Source organism: Ovis canadensis, chromosome 12 (assembly GCF_042477335.2).
Source record: "Ovis canadensis isolate MfBH-ARS-UI-01 breed Bighorn chromosome 12, ARS-UI_OviCan_v2, whole genome shotgun sequence".
Lineage (NCBI taxonomy): Eukaryota > Metazoa > Chordata > Mammalia > Artiodactyla > Bovidae > Ovis > Ovis canadensis.
Genome location: NC_091256.1, coordinates 81,614,098 through 81,620,215, shown reverse-complemented (window position 1 = coordinate 81,620,215; position 6,118 = coordinate 81,614,098).

The following is a 6,118-nucleotide window of genomic DNA, read 5'->3' as shown; positions in this document are numbered from 1 at the left end:
AACTAAGTTTGCTTTGCCCTCTAACTCTGCAGGAGCTACACTTGGCACCTATTTCCCTTTGATTCTAGGCTAAATACATCTTGTATCTGTTTACCCTTACAACACCCTTAGCCTTGTAGTTAAGAAGGCCGCAGAACTACTGAACTGCCAGACTCACAGGATTACTTATGCCAGTCTATGACTGTCTTGTAAAGGGCAGGAGGAAGAAATCAAGATCCAAACACTTTTGTTCCTCATCACCGACTCCTGACTGCGAGCCCTTGTCTTATATAAGCCCCCAGACTCCTTGTGGAGGCGGGAGAGGGGGACGAACAGTCCTTGCGGCACGAGCCTACTGTGCTTCCCCTCTCCACCAGCTGGGAAATAAAGCCACCTTTCTATTCCCTCTAAACGCTGCTTCTGCACTTTTTATTCGGCTTCAGTGAGCAGAAAAAGCCAAGATTTTGGCCAGCAACAATATTTCTCTAAAACGGTCTCTTTCTGGGAAGTTGACAGGAGCAGAACTGACCAGAGGTAAGGAATGATTGTCCTGGAGGGAGCCCAGTTGGAAAGGGAAGGGAGTGGACTTGTAAAACTATGGAGGGTTTTCAGGATATTCTCACCATTTGAATTCTCAGAGGAAAGGGTTGTTTGAGATTGGTGGGGTTGAGCACAGAAAGTGTGTCTCCAGTGTCAGGGAAGACAAGAAGGAGCTCACTTCCAATCATAAGTGAATTGTTACCCAGTTTGTTCTTGGAGCAAGCACAGTCCATAAGAAGAACTAAAGGATTAACTTGAGACAATTGTTTAAAGTGTTTTAGTTTAAGGCAATCCTTTTTCCAATGGCCAGGCTTCTTATTCAAATGGCAGACATTTTTAAAGTTTGAAGGCTTTTGATTTAGTTTGTTGAAGCCTCTGGGAGGAGTCTGATAGCTGTTGAACCAGTAAATTAATGATTTTAGTGGTCTTTAGTTTATTTGAATTGTGAATGAAAAAAGTGAAAACGTTAGTTGCTTAGTCGTGTCCAACGCTTTGCGACCCCATGGAGCCTGCCAGGCTCCTCGGTCCATGGAATTCTCCAGGCAAGAATACTGGAATGTGTAGCCATTTCCTTCTCCAGGGGATCTTCCTGACCCAAGAATAGAATCTCAGTCTCCCGCATTGCAGGCAGAGTCCAATAGGTTTGCCAAATTAACCAAATCAGGAGTTGCCATGATTTCTCAATTAAGTCAGGCTCACTCTGCCCGAATTGAGATCTTCACCTGGGCCATAAAGACTATTATCTAAACAGAGTCCAGCGTTTTCCTTAGAAACAGTTTCAAGTCTGTTGTAATATCATGCACAGGTTTGTTAGTCCTTCAGTGGATGCTTTGATTTTATTCCAATCAACAGGTGTTAGGAAGGCCTGAGAAATGGCTTTGTATAAAATTTTGCTATTTCTTGGGCTTTAGGGCTATCAGCTGGCAGGATACATTGTAGATCCTTCAAAGGAGGATTCCAGCCAGCTTTAGCCATCCAGTGTTGGGCCTGACCCCTCAACAAAACTGATAAAAGATCAGGAAACAAAGGCTCATAGGTTTGAATGACAATGTTAAATTCCTTTGTAAAATGTTGAGGGTCTGCAGTTACCCGGGAAGTTCTTTGACTATAACTAGCAACTCTTAGTCCAAAGTATATAACGTACATTTTAAAAGGTGCCCTCATCACTAGGTTTCGATTTAAATGTATGGGTTTTCTATTTATTTTTCAGCTGCACTACACAGCTTGCAGGATCTTAGTTCTCTGCCCAGGGATGCAACCTGTGCCCCCTGCAATGGAAGCGGGAATTCCCTAAACGTTGAGTTTGAATTGGTTGAATGAAAGAGATTGGGGGTGGAGCTGAAGAAGGGGGCCTCAAGTTTTGGGGGGTAAAGTGGGAGTTCAGCAAGGGAAGCAGAAAAGGAGGGAGATGGGGGTAGATGCAGAGGACAGACTTGAGCAGGAAGGATGACAGAATTATGTCTTTTGTAATTGAGAAATCTTTTCAGAAAGTTTAGAATTTGTATCTTGGAAGCAAGTTGTTTTGCTGTATCTCACTGTTCATTGAACCCAGGGGAGGCAAGGCACGAGCAGGGAAGCAGGGAAAAAACTCAAGGAGCTGTAGACCCTTATTCTCTTCTGATTGCTAGAGCAGCCATTGCCGCAGAACGTTGTATTCGCTCCTCTCGTGGTTTACGCAGCCATAATGCACCCTCACGGGCGTTTCAGGTGGAGCTTATATAAGTACACAGAACAAAAGCGCCCTGTGGCCAAGCGGGTTCATTGTGATACGCATGCGCAGTGCTACAAATGATCTCAGCCATTACATAATCATTATTTACCAAACGTGGGGCCAGAGTGAGAGGCTGTGGGGTGAGAGCCTGACCACCACCATCTTGGCTAACTTAGTCTTTCCCTACGGATTGGGATTTCCCTGATAGCTCAGTTGGTAAAGAATCTGCCTGCAATGCAGGAGACCCCTTTTCGATTCCTGGGTTGGGAAGACCTCCTGGAGAAGAGATAGGCTACCCACTCCAGTATTCTGGCCTGGAGAACTCCATGGACTGTATAGTCCACGGGCCACAAAGAGTCAGACACGACTGAGGGACCCGAGGGACTCTCACTTCACAGAATTGATTGGGGATCAAAGAATTGCAATTAAGGTCACATAGATTCTGATAGCAACCCAAACAGTGTCCTGCTAGGAAGTGAAAGTCAGGAGCTTTTAAAGGCAGAGAAAGGAGGTTCGTATTACAAAGAATTTTAAGTGGAATTGGAGGCAGAAGCTAGGCTAAACAGGTTTGGGTGCAGAGGCTAACACTAGAGGGAGGGGAAAGCTCAGCTCATGATTGTGATAGGTTTCAGGTGTTCTTGCAGAGTCCTGTGAATATTTGTGGTTTGGCCCAGTTCAAAAGGTCATAGTTCCATCTCTGTGTAAGATTCACCTTGTTAATGGCCTCCAGGCTCCATTTTAAAACACCTTGCTATCAGTGAATTCATTTTCTTTCACATGAGAAATGGAATATTTCCTGCCATATCAGTAAACAAGGGTGTCACAATCATCAGCAATTGCAGTCCTCCACGGTGAGCTAGTCACCCTCGAAGAAACTCAAGAAGGAGAGTAATACCTGCCATCTAGCAGCCATTAGCGGAGAAGGCAATGGCACCCCACTCCAGTACTCTTGCCTGGAAAATCCCATGGACGGAGGAGCCTGGTAGGCTGCAGTCCATGGGGTCGCAAAGAGTCGGACATGACTGAACGACTTCACTTTCACTTTTCACTTTCATGCATTGGAGAAGGACATGGCAACCCACTCCAGTGTTCTTGCCTGGAGAATCCCAGGAGCCTGGTGGGCTGCCATCCATGGGGTCGCACAGAGTCGGACATGACTGACGCGACTTAGCAGCAGCAGCAGCCATTAGACTGCAGCCATTCCCTACAGGGAGCCCTGAGGAACTCAGGATGTGAAAAACACTAGATACTGGCCCCAAATAGCTGAGGTGCATGTCAAAAGAATGGTTTCAATGAGCCCAGACTCTTGCATTCCCATACACAGAAATGTGCTAAATTCCTTAACCTGGGTTATCTGGTTTTCTTTAATTTACAAAAAAATCTGCCCTTTGTTGCAAAACATCTATATAACCTGGTTCTACCCCCAACACACACACACCTCCCTCCTCCCTCTCCCCCCCTTACCGGCCCCCCCCCCCCCACTCTCAGAGTCACTCTCTCAGGATCACTTAAGATGCTACCTCTAAAAATTTCCACCAAATAAAACATAACTGTCAGGTTGCAGTATTTTTTCAGTTGATATACATTTTACAAAACCTTACTAAGGTCATTCCCACTCTAAGGTTATAGGATACAGTACTAGGCATGTGGCCAACTATGTAAAATTAACTGTTTTAGTTACATTTCAGAAGGGGGAGAGGACATGATTTATCATGTAATACAGATTAAATTTTAAAATCGAGGTTCACATGACCCCCTCCTTGGTTTTGATTAACTTGCTGGAGCAGCTCGCAGTACTCAGACACACAGTCTACTTACTATTTACTGGTTTACTACAAAAGAATAAGATAAAGGATACAGATGAACATCAAGATGGAATAGGTGCACAGGGCAGGGTATGTGGGGAAGGATGTGGATTTTCCATGCTTTCTCAGGAGCACTACTCCTCCACAGCTTCAGGTGTTTGCCTGGTGTTAAAGAAACTCTCCTAATCCAGTACTTTTGGGATTTTGTATGGGGGCTCCAAAATCACTGCAGATGGTGACTGCAGCCATGAAATTAAAAGATGCTTACTCCTTGGAAGGAAAGTTATGATCAACCTAGACAGCATATTCAAAAGCAGAGACGTTACTTTGCCAACAAAGGTCCGTCTAGTCAAGGCTGTGGTTTTTTCCAGTGGTCGTGTATGGATGTGAGAGTTGGACTATAAAGAAGGCTGAGCACCAAAGAATTGATGCTTTTGAACTGTGGAGTTAGAGAAGACTCTTGAGAGTCCCTTGGACTGCAAGGAAATCCAACCAGTTCGTTCTAAAGGAGATCAGTCCTGAGTGTTCATTGGAAGGACTGATGTTGAAGCTGAAGCTCTAATACTTTGGCCACCTGATGTGAAGAGCTGACCCTGATGCTGGGAAAAATTGAGGGCAGGAGGAGAAGGAGACGACAGAGGATAAGATGATTTGATGGCATCACTGACTCAATGGACATGGGTTTGGGTGGACTCGGGAGTTGGTGATGGACAGGGAGGCCTGGTGTGCTGCAGTTCATGGAGTCACAAAGAGTCGAAGATGACTGAATGACTGAACTGAACTGAACTGATAGAGGCTTTCTCATATAGGCATGATTGATCATTCATTTCGTTTCTAGCCCCTCTCTCCTATCTGGAGAATAGGAGGTGAGGCTGAAAAGTCCATGCTTCTAATCATGGCTTGGTCTTTCTGGTGATCAGCCCTGTGAGGGGCCCACCAAGGGTTGCCTCATTAGAAGCAACTAGCGACACTGCTGTTACCCAGGAAATTCCAAGGGATTTATCAACTCTGTGTTAGGAACCAGGGTCAAGGACTGAATATTAAAACAAAAATGCTCCTAGTGCTCTTACCACTTAGGAAATCATAAGAATTTTAGGAGATCTGTGTCAAGAACAGTGTGTGGGGCAGGGTGGTGAAAGAGACTGATATGTATTTTATGATCCCACAGCTATAAAAAAGTTTCTTTGTAAGCAGTATTTTACTGTTTAAGGAAATTTGTTTTAACCAAAAGTTTCGGACTTACTAAGTTTGTAAGTAGTATTTAAAATGCTTTGAATGATCTGTCTTGTTAGACTTTTAGCGTTGGTGCATGGGTAGATGTAGCATTTGCCACTTTCATTGTGTGGATACTCCCATTATGGTCAGTTTCAAGCTATCTACATATGTCACTGAAGCTGAAGTAGAAATCTGATATTAGCAACTTTAACAAATTATGTATTGATTTAAACACAAGTAACCACGTTTTGTTTTCCTGAGCACAAAATCCTCCCTTACCATTAAAAAACAAACAAAATAAATTCAAATGAACACAGCTGGAGTAAAGGAGCAGTCAGTCAGAGATGAATGTGTGAATGGAGACCTTTAAATTTGTTTTTCTGAATCTCACCATCTTTAAAACCAACATGCCAACCAGAAATCTGATAAATCCATTCAGGTAAAGGAAACAGGAACAAGATGTAACATGGACAATTTACTGTGATTTGACATTGATTATATTTAAATCACTCAATGGGCAAGTTTTAAGCAAGATAGGAAATGCAGGACCAAATTTAGCAAATCTGTGGGAGGTTTTAGGGCAGGATGTTCTTCCCACTGCAGCACTGAATTCCTAGCACACCTACACAAAAAAGTACACATAATTCCCACCATCCTTCCATGCCACTACAATGGTATGCATGAATTACTTGGCTGATGCTCTCAAGAGCATCAACAATGTCACAAAGAGACCCAAACGCCAAATTCTTAGGCATTGCTTCAAAGTCATTGCCTGGTTTCTAACTGATGCTGAAGTATGGTTACATTGGTCAATTTGAAGTCATTGATGATCACAGAGCTGGGAAAATTGTGAACCTTATGGGTGGTT